The following is a 12,211-nucleotide window of genomic DNA, read 5'->3' as shown; positions in this document are numbered from 1 at the left end:
TGAAGAGCAATAGCTGCTGCTGCTAAGGAGAAATCAACGGCAAGCAGCTGTTGCGATAATGAAAATTTATTTGCAAATACTACCAACAAGGGTGGAGACTACTGGAAATCTGGGGAGACTTATTGTCACTTAGCTTCCAGGGAACACCACAAGCTGTTTTCAAGGAGAGATCCTTGATAACCTGTGTGAAAGCTCTTTTTGGGCCAATAATAATAATAATAATAATAATTATTATTATTATTATTCTGATTTCTTTTATGAACGTCTTTCTGGAAAAGGATGGGATTTATTTCCAGAGGATTTCCCTTAATCCTGGCTTCAAACCAGGAGCTTCAAAGATCAAGGGTTTTCCTAAGGATGTTGGTGGTACCTATAATTGCAGAGGTTTGAGGGCCTCCTAAAACATCAGGGATTTGTAGTTTTTTCAATTGTCCTTCCAGATGACTTGATACTACTCCTAGTGTACCAACTATGACCGGGATTATTTGTGTTTTAACCCCGTGTATATGCCTTATCTCCAAGGCCAATGGAGCATAATTGCTCCACTTATCATTCTCCTTCTCTCTCACATTCCTGTCCCAGGGTACTGAGAAGTCTACAATCTGCCAGTTTTTTGAGACCTTGTCAATGACGACCAAATCCGGACGATTATGTTCCAATTGCTTGGTTGTTATGACACTTTTGTCCCACCATACCTCTACCTTGCCATCCTCACTTGTTCTCACTTCATCAGGCACCTCCTCAAACCATTTTCCAGCACACTTCACCCCAACCCTTTTACACACCTCCCAATATATCCGAAGTCCCATGCGATCGTGTCTTTTGCGGTACTCTCTCTGGGCCAATCCACTACACCCTGCTGCAAGGTGCGTAATTGAATCTGAGGTCTTACCACAAATTCGGCATTTTGCAGCAACTTCCTCTCCTAGAACCACTTTTTTGAACAATCGTGTTCCTAATGCCTGCTCTTGTGCTGCACAAATAAAAGCTTCAGTACTCTTAGCCAGATACCCAGCTCTAAGCCATTGCCATGATCTTTCATCAGCCACTTCTGCTATATCCTGGAAGAACCTTCCATGCATTTTCTTCCTATCCAGTTCCTCTGCCCTTTCTCTATCCATACATTTCAGATTATCAGCCTTGGTCTCACATATCTCCACTTCATTGGCCACAACCTTCAGCATCCACTCCTCACTTCTAACCACATGCTCCTTCAATGATATCTCCTCGGTGCTAACACAATCTTTTACACTTTTCAATCCTCTCCCACCATCTTTCCTCTTTTGATACAGTCTTGCTATGCTACTTCGAATGTGAAATATACTAAACATTGCTAAAACTTTTCTTGTTTTGATATCCATGGCATGCAAATCCTTGTCAGACCATTCTAAAATTCTTGCACTGTATCTCAAAACACTGACTGCCCATGCATTTACTGCTTTCATTAGGTTTCCTCCATACAGTTTCGAATTTGCAATTAGTTTCACTCTTCTAAAATACTCCTTCCTGACTTTTTCCTTTATTTCTCTATTCATGATGCCTACACCCTCCAGCACTCACAAATACTTATATCCGGTATCTTCTATTTCATTCATGATTTCTCCATTTGGCAGCACTATTCCATTCGAATGAACCTTTACTCCTCTTTTCATCACCAGCACTGCACATTTACTAATCCCAAACTCCATCCCAATGTCTTCTGCGTATGAGGATGCTCAGTGGCATCATTATCATTACAAAAAGAAGTGGCGATAACGAATCTCCTTGAAATATCCCACGTTTAATGCCAACCTGCCCCATCTCCTCTGTTTGCTATCAGCACCGTTTTCCATTGAGCCATACTTGTCTCCAAAAGCCCTACCACATTCTCAGCAACCTTCATCATCAATAGTATTTCACGTATCCATGAATGAGGAACCATGTCATAAGCCTTTCTGTAATCGATCCATGCTATGCTCAGATTCCTCTTCTTCTTCTTTGCATTCTGCATTATTGCTTTATCAATTAGTAGTTGCTCTTTAGTACCTCTCGAGCTTTTCCGGCACTCCTTTTGTTTGTCAGGAAAAACATCATTACTCTCTAGATGTTCATAAATTTTCTCCGCAAATATTCCAGTCAACAGTTTCCACGTTAATGGCAGACATGTAATTGGTCTATAATTATTGGCATCTGTTCCTTTTGCAGGATCTTTCCTAATCAGTGTTGTTCTTCTCTTCACAAGCCAACCAGGGACATCTCCCGACTCTACAATCCTTTGCAGAGCAGCAGCTATAGGCGGATAAAGTCATGGAAACTGTTTAAACCAGAAGCCCATCACTCCATCTGATCCAGGTGCCTTCCAGTTTGTCATCCTTCGTATGCCAGCCTTAACGTCATCGATGGTTATCTCAACGTTCTTCATCTGCTGCATTTCTGATAGCCTTTCTCTGACCTCTCCCAACCAGCTAGCCTTCTCATTATATCACCCTTTGACAGACCAAATCCCACTCCAGAACTTCCTTGCATCTTTTGCATTTGGATTGTTGTTATTTCCCACCTGTTTACTACCATTTAATTCTTTATACAGCTGAGACTGATTGTTCCGGAAAAGGTTGTTCTGGCGAAATGCAACACTTTTTCCAACAAAGTTCCTAATTTTCATACCACCAGTGTGGACCTTCTCTTTCAACATTGTTAGAACGTTCATCGTTCCTTTTTCCAGCAATCTATACCTCCTTTCAAGTTTGTCCTTGGCTTTCTGTCCTAGTTTAACTCCTTTTCTTATTTCTTTGATTCTACCAATGTCTATCCGCCACCGATAACAATAATAACAATAATAATAATAATAATAATAATAATATTAATAATAATAACCTGACCGATATAAAATAACAGCGAGACATCTTCAACGGAGACTAACTATCACCACTACTTACTTCTTATCATAGCCATGATGCCACTAAACTACATACTGAGAAAATCTAAAGCTGGATACAAATTTACAGGCGCAAAACAAAGAATAAACCACCCCATGTATATGGATGACCTGAAGCAGGATATGGGAATGGAATTTGGAAGGGAAAAATATGCATTAGTAGAGATGAAAAAGGGAAAACTAAATGTATGGACCGCCCAACGAAGATCATAGATCAGTGAAAATGGCACAAATATCTAGGAGTGCTAGAAGCAGACACCATTAAAGTTACCGAAATGGAAACTAAAATTGGAAAACAGCACCGGAGAAGAAAGAAGAAACTGTTAGAAACGAAGCTATAGAGTAGAAATTTAATTAAAGGAATAAACACCTGGACAGTATCGCTAATAAGGTATTCTAGACCGTTCATAGGATGGACTAAAGAAGAAGACACCTTGATTAGAAAACGAGAAAATTAATGACAATGCACAATGCATTACACTCAAAAGACTATATTGACCGACTCTGTGTGAAAAGGAACGAAGAAGGAAGAGGATTTATAAACGTAGAAAACTGTGTAGAAGGCACAAAGAAGACTTGCAAAATACATAATTTAGAACACAGAAAGCTTGCTCACTGCAGCGAGAGACATCACCAAGAAAAACAATACAGGAAATGATGAAACCAGAAGAAAAAAAAGAAGAAAAGTGTGAAGAGAAAAAGTTACACGGACGATTTATCAGAATAACAAGAGAAGGGAACCATGAAAGTACATGGACGTGGCTAAGAAAAGGACACATGAACAGAGAAACAGAATCCCTATCGACAGCTGCACAGAACAACGCAATTAGAACCAACCACATTAAAGCTAAGCCACAGACTCTGTGGACAGAGAGACGAAGCAGTAAACCATATGATAAGTGAATGCAGCAAACTAGCCCAAAAGGAATATGACAGACACGACTACATGGGAAGGCTCGAAACTCTGCAGAAGACTACTGCTGGTAAATGATTCAAACACAAACCAAAGACAATACAGGAAAACGAAAACCACAAAATCCTTTGTGACATGGAGATACAAGCAGATAAACCCGTCCAAGCAAAAATACTAGATTTCATAATAATTAACAAGTAGGAAAGAAACTGTTAAATTGTAGATTTTGCTGTCCCAGCAGACCACTGGGTGAAGATCAAAGAAATAGAAAAACGAAACAAACATGCAGAACTTGCCAGAGTAAAGAAAGGAATATGGAACCTGAAGAAAATCAATATGATACAAATAAATGTAGGAGAATTAGAAACAGTCCCCCAAAAAGAGAAATCAGAATTGATGGGAATTCTTAGATTATGCAAGGGTGAAAACAACTGAAATCTTAAGGAAAATCTTCAAGTGCAGAAACTAATCAATATGAGCAACAAATTCCCACCGGGCATATAGAAACTGCAACAGAATGGAAACAAAAATATGCAACTAATAGAACTGGTAGCCCAAAAGTGAAAAATGTCTATTCCCCTTCCCCTCTTCCTTCACTTTCCTCTTCCTTTTCCCTTCCCCTTCTTCCTCCTTTCCTTCTTCCTTTCCCTTCTCTCCCCCTCTTTTCCCCTCTCCTCTCTAAAAGAAACTGCCTTTAGGATGGAAAAACCTAGGAAAATAAGCACTAACCAGACCCCCACTGTGTTAATGCGAAAAAGACTGGGATCTTCGGAAGACTTATTGCCACTCAAATTTCAGTGAAGACAATGAAGAATCAATGGTAAACGGTTGTTTCGATAACGCGAATTAACTTACACATTGTATTGGAACAGGTGGAAAGTACTGGAAATCTAGGAAGACTTGTTGTCACTTAGACTTCAGTAAACACCATAAGTAGTTCTTAAAGACAATTCTTTAATGATAGCATGTGTGAAAACTCGTAGTGAGTGAATTATATAATAATAATAATAATAATAATAATAATAATAATAATAATAATAATAAAAGACAGAGAAGAGAAAGCACCAAACAGATCTCTACTAAATAAGTGCAAAGAGGACTGGACCCTGGGGAGGCTTATTGTCACCCAAATCCCGGTGAACACCAATGGTTGTTGCTAACGAGAAATCATAATAAAGCAAATTAATTTTATTAAGGTTATCAAAAGAGGCGGAGAGCATTGGAAATCTGTGAAGACTTGTTGTCATCCATATTCCAGGGAACACAAAAGATGTTCTCAAAGAATGTTTTAGGTTTGGCATCCGCAGTTAAAACCAAATAATTGTAAAAATGTATACAGAATTGAAGGAAAAAAATAAAGGTTTGTTTTATTGATGACCAAAACTGCTTAATTTCTTACGCCATTAATTTTGTAAAATAAAAAATACTGAAAATATTAATTAAAATAATGTTATTTTTTTTCTCAGTTTATATTTCATTTTTTAATTTTAAACACAATACAAAAATAAACATCTTTGACCATATAAATCCAAAAAAGTAAAATATTTTGCTCTGGATTCATTTTCAGTCATTAATTAACATATAGTTCACATCCCAGCAGAAAATTGTCCTAACTTGACTTTAATTTTCCCACGAAATATACCAAATCACCATCACTACAATGGACGATAAAATAAATGCTACAAGAGAACGACAAAGACGAAGGCGTCAGCAGCTACGAAGGGATATCAGATTTCAAAGGAGAAACATAAGACAACAAATAAATAACATGAATGAACAAGATAGACAACTTTATTTGAAAAATGAAAGGGCCAGACGACAGGAAAGAAGAAATAGCATGAATGAAGTAGAAAGACAAAATATCCTGTATTATTTTATAGGTGACATGAATGCCATTTGCTCATTTTGTAGAGCACTTAGATTTTTAGGAGAAGCATTGAATTGTTGCCAAAGAGAAAAATTTCACTTCCTCCCTTAGAAGATTATCCTCCTCAATTTCGAAGGTTACTCAAAAGCAATGACCAAGAAGCATTTAATTTCAATTACAACTCATCAGTTTCATTTGCATCATTTTGAGCAAATATAGTCCGCCCTCCTGGAAGAGGTCCCTGTTGTTTTCACTTACGAGGCCAAACTTATCATTATTTTAGTACTCTGCACCCAAATAATCAAGAAGAAAGAAAATATGAACACATTTACATCTTAGACTCATCTGAAGCAACTCAACTTGCATGTAATTTACTAGAAAATAATAAATGTATTCAAAGTGTCGTTGAAACCATAGCTACAGTTATGGAGAATAATCCTTATGCCCAAGCTTATAAAAATATGAGGGCCATTGAATTAGAAGAGGAAACATGTGCTATAAAAGAAAGTGTACAGCCAAGGAGAGTTTCGGTGCATTTCGCCGCTGGTCCAGATATAAGAAGATTTGATAATTTAATAAACAACCAAATAGCTACAGTATGAGGATGGTGGTGAGGATGGTGGTGAGGATGTTGCTCAACTTGCTAACAGAAATATTATTGTTTATCCACATGGTCAAGCAAAACAATGAATTTTTTATCTGTCTTGCCACATGGACCCTCATGATATACCCCATATTATTTCCAAATGGTGAACAAAGCTCATCTGAGCTCCAATCTATGCCCCCTGATTGCCAAACTTTCACAAGAAACACTCGTCTAGATGAAAACACTATTAATAATTTGCCCCACTCTTTATCTGTGCCTAAACCTAAACGTAGATTCCATGAGCAAAGTTTCTTTCTTAGAACTGCACACCTGTGGAACTCTCTTCCATTTGCCTGCTTTCAGGCTGACTATAATGTGATCGTCTTCAAGTCCAACATAAACAAGTTCTTGATGAGCCGTTCCCCTTAAGTAATCCAATTTACCAAATTTCAACTACACAATTACTACGACATTGTCCCATTGATAACTGTACTCTTATTTGATGCGTTCCGCAGCGCTCTCCGGTTAAAACAGACGCTAACAACTTGTAGAAAAAATAAATGTCTTTATTTCTTTTTCACAATGCTAAATTCAATGCTTGCGTGTAACAGTGAGAGCTTGATGCGACGTAGGACAGAGGGGGGGGTGACGGTGTCGGTAGACAGCGAGCGGCTCCCTACACAAGTCAGGTGCGTGTGTCTGCCTATCTCTGCTCTTCTGCTGACTCTGATAAGCTAATTGTCTTGTTTATATAAATCCTTTCCAGCTTCCGATGCACCTGCGTGTCAACGATTTTAACCTTTGACCCCCCTATCAACGAGTACATCCGGCCTCTGTTGCCATTGACAGTTCAACACCTCAGATTTCTGCACAATGCACTGTGCGACATATTAACCCTTATCCTCGAGTGGCTTCTTGGCCTTGATAAGTGGTGACTCCTTTGTAAAAAAATTAAAAAAAACATAAGCATGCAACATAACCTAGAACAGCAAACAAGAGTTCGCAATAAAGTTACAATGAAAGAAATTATCGCCTTTGTAACGCCTCCTTCGAGGAGGTGGTTAGGTCTCTTATTTCTCTGGATTCTCGGCACGTGTCGTCTAGACTCCTTTGGTGCTGTTACATAAAATCTGGCATGCTGAAAGCGAATATCGAAGCGGCAGGCAGGAAGAAAGACAAACGATTGTAGTCTATCTACAAAAGCTTAATTCTCATAAAATTATGTACAAATGTTTTTACAATTCTCATTCAGATTTTGTAAGTTCTTTTCAAAGTCTCAACTCTCTTCACAGACAGCGACCGACGGATGGATGAGGTAGGGAGGGGTCACGTCTCTGCTCTACTCTGATCTGAAACTCTCTCCGACTCAACTCTCTCTAATTTTCGCGTGACAGTCGTATATATAGTAAGGTAAGTGGATGGGGTGGAAATTCTCCCCAGCCAATAAGATTTCGCCACGAAATCTCCACAAAATCGAAAGCCCCAGGTCCCTGGGTGGGCACCGTTCCCACACCTGAAATTCTCTCACCATTTTCAAGGTCAGATGTCAATTCTGACATCCGACGCTGGGTTCATTTAAGGCCAGACAAGGTTCTAAGTGAAATTTCTTGTCGTCAACTTTTAGCCGTAAAAATATATTTCTCTGGTTTTCAAACAATATCTATTTTGACATGAAATAAAATATGTATATTCATATTCTCTATCTTAAATCCTAGGGTTATCTGGCGTCACCCGGGAATACAAAGCTATCTCAGCATAGTTCTAACGCTCCTTAATTGGAGATTACGTTACACCTTGCAATTAGAGATAGCTAAACAGTATTATCCATAGATCAGGTAAACAATTCCAACAATATGAAGTTGGTGTATATGTGAAAGTTGGAGGCTGCAGATTGAACTAGAAGCCATCAAAATCAACTTAGAGATGCTCAATATTCCGTCTTAATGGATCATTTGGCAAGGAATGAAGATGGTGACCCTGGTGGTCCAGTTATTCTACCATCTTCATTTTCAGGAAGTTCTGGAAATATCCAACAACTTTTATCAAGATACAATGACAGTTTTCTGTAAATACGGAAAACCAAACCTATTCCTTACATACACATATAATCAAAGATGTCCTGAAATAGTGAACAAGTTATATAAGATCGACCTGACTTTATCTCACGTGTGTATCATGCACATCTGGCTGAACTTTTGAAAGACATTAAAGACAGACATGGACTGTTGCATATGTTTATGTTATCGAATTTCAAAAAAAGAGGATTACCACACTGATCATAATGCTGCGAGATTAGGATAAGTTCAGGACAGTTCATCAAATTGATGCAATTGTGTCAGCAGAAATATCTGAAGATCCAGAGCTCCGTGATTTAGTATAATTAATGTTACATGGTCCAACCTCATTGTAATTGTTTGATTATGTGATAAGAAGTTTCCTACTAATGTGTGTTTTAAAAAATTTCAACTACCATGGAATTTCCACGGGTTCTGCTCCGTTTCTCCTATTCTTTGGTCGGCTGGAACGACAATGTCTACGATTTGACAGGACTTTTCTTTCTTGTTAATTTATACGATATCCGGTTTTCTTGCCTGTATGGGTTTATCATATTATTATTATTATTATTATTATTATTATTATTATTATTATTATTATTATTATTATTATTATTATCATTATTATTCACTCACGAGGAGTTTTCACACAGGTTATTAAAGAATTTTCTTTGAGAACAATCTGTGGTGCTCTTTGGAGTCTGAGTGACAAGGTCTCTCCAGATTTCCAGTACTCACTACCTCTTTCGACAATCTTTGTAAATTGCTTAGTGTTATCGCAATAACCGTTTACCATTGATTTCTTGGTGGTAGCGACCATTCATCTTCACCAGATCCTGGATGGCAATAAGCCTCCTCAAGGTCCAAATAAACTTCACAAACAAGTCTCCCCAGATTTCCAGTGCTCTCACCTTCTTCCGATAACCTTTGAAAATAAATTATTTTTATTCTATATATTAATATGATAGCGTGCGTGTTATTTTTATGTCACGCTTACATCCGGGTCGTTTAATTGTTATGTACTTCCATATCTTGTCATAAATAATTTTACCAAGAATTTTTCATAAGTTCTGGTTTCGGTTTCCATTATAACTGATGGCACTTAAGGCATCTGTTTTTTTAAATAAATTACTTTATCAAGAATTCTTCATGAGTTTTGATTTCGGTTTCAATTATGGATGAAGGAACTCAAGTTACACACACACACACACACACACACACACACACACACACACACACATATATATATATATAAAGCTGAATGTGTGGTGTGTGTGTTTGTATGTGTGTGTGTGTGTGTGCGTGTGTGTATGTGTCTGGTCACGAATAGGCTCCTATATGGTTGACTATTTTAAAAAAACTGATTACATATAATGATAGAAGATGTATCGAGACACAGGAATAGGTATGTTTAATCTGGCAGAACGGTGGTTCATTAAAATTGTGGGGTCTGCATACGCACCTGGTCCACAAAGTATGGGGAAAAAATTAAAAAAAAAAGTTTACATATAAAAAACGTTTATATACTAAGGTGTCATAATAGGGGTCAAAGTTAAAAAAATTGACCGTTTTTTTTTTTTTTTGCTCAGCCTACACCTCCAAACACCCGGGTAACGCCGGACCCCCATGCTAGTCTATCCATCTGTCTATCTATATATCTGTAAAAGTGAACGTGTCTGTGTGTCTGTGTGTCTGTCTGTGTGTCTGTGTACATTTTCCTACGCTATAACTCTGTCAATTAACACTTTTTTAAAATAGTCAACCATATAGGAGCCTATTCGTGACCACACACGCACACACACACACACACACACACACACACACACACACACACACACACACATTCAGCTTTATATTATATATATATATATATATATATATATATATAATTTTTTTTATCTCACTACTATATATTAGGTGTAATATAATAATCGATAGAGAATTGTCTCTATAATAATAAATACCATCTGGGAATGTACAGCTCAGAGCACTCTTTCCCGCCTTGACACAGAATACAAAATCAACTTCGAAATCTAGCGGAAGATAGTCACCTCTTTTCCCTGCGACTTCTTTCTAACAGAAGAAATATTGCTAATCTTTCTCATCTCTGTGGTATTCTGCATGGTAGGTATTTGACTAAACTCCAATCTCCGGTTTCCCTATGAAACATTCACAGCAAAAAATCGTTTTCTCATGGAGTGTTTTTCCCCCCTAGAATCGTCTGTCTATGGAACGCAATACCGTTTGTTTGCTTCATGACTGACTATAATATGGTCGGTTTCAAGTCTAATGTAAATAAATTTCCTACTGAGTGATCTATTTTGTTAACTCAGCGTTCCTATCACGTTGCGTTTAACAACCACCTGAAGATGGCCAGAGGAATAGTTGGCCGAAGCGTAGTGAAACAACAACTGTGGAGATAACAGACTGCAAATAAATAAATAAAATTCTCAGCGTAGTCATTGCATTTAATTTACTTTTTCGCGCTTAGAATGGAGTTAAATTAAAGAGAATTAATTATCGTTGCAACACGTTTACGAATAATTCTAATGATATAAATGGGTAAAGTTTCTGATGAATCATTTTTTATTTAATGATTGATATTCGCTTTTCAGCAAACGAGTTATAGACCGTAAAACTATTAAAAGAATGCAGACAATCGGAAAGTTAGAAAAAAAAAACAAATAATGAAAGGCAGACGATATGAAGACAGAAAATGTTATATAAAATTAACTGAACCTATCTATTACAAAAACCAAAATTACTACTACTACTACTACTACTACTACTACTACTACTACTACTACTTATTAGTAGTAGTAATAACTAACCGGGCCTGTGGAAATTCCACAGGGGGACTCATTCATATGTAATATATTGATTTTGGCATTTTGTAGCTGTCAATCGTAAATGGAGACGCTCGTATATTATTGTAGCTTTTTTTGTTAAAACTGTAAAAGTATTTATCTAAGCTAGCAGGGACGCCCGGCAAAGCCCGACCGTAAAGTATGCTTAAATATGATATTTCAATTCTTGCGAACTTCGTATATATTATTATGTTCTATCGATTTTTATATATTATAAAGTTGCGATTTCAAAAATAAAAAAAATAAATATATCCATATGACTTGGGTGCTTAGCTTGAATCGAAACCGAAATAAAAACTTATTAATATATATATATATATATATATATATATATATATATATATATATATATATATATATATATATATATATACAAGCAAAAGTACCCGTCGTTGACTGAGTTCAAAAACAGCCTACAGAAAATGGACTCTGATTTATGAAAGTATGATAGGTTATGAAAAGGAAGGGTTGTAAAGAGATAGCTTCGAATTTGGGGGTATCAAAACCAAAGCAAAATATGAGGAAAATAAAAATAAAGTAAATAAACCCCATAATTTATTATACCATACCTGTTCACACTGAAACACTTATCACAATATTCTGTGGATCTATATTAAAAAACCTTGTTAAACTTTGTGACATTTTTCCATTCTATGGAGGTCAGGCGCGAACGAACACCCCATAATTTTATTATATCATGTTTCTTCAAACTGAAACATAATTATCAAAGTATACTTATGCAGATAGATATGAAAAGTCTTTATTAAAGTTTGTCCCTATTTTCATTCCATGGAGGCCAGGCGCGAACCCAGACCCCACAATTTTATTATACCAACCCTTATTTAAGTTAAAACATACTTATCAAAGTATTATTATGTGCATCTATATCAAAAACACTTGTAAACACACAGACAAACAGACACGTTCACTTTTATAAATATACTAGCATGGGTTTCCGGCGTTGTCCGGGTGTTTGGAGGTGTATATTGAGCAAAAAAAGTGTTAGTATG

Source organism: Euprymna scolopes, chromosome 32, assembly GCF_053919585.1.
Source record: "Euprymna scolopes isolate OS-2025 chromosome 32, ASM5391958v1, whole genome shotgun sequence".
In the NCBI taxonomy this organism is placed as follows: domain Eukaryota; kingdom Metazoa; phylum Mollusca; class Cephalopoda; order Sepiida; family Sepiolidae; genus Euprymna; species Euprymna scolopes.
The sequence above is the reverse complement of the archived record's forward strand: the minus strand, read 5'-3'. Positions refer to the sequence as shown.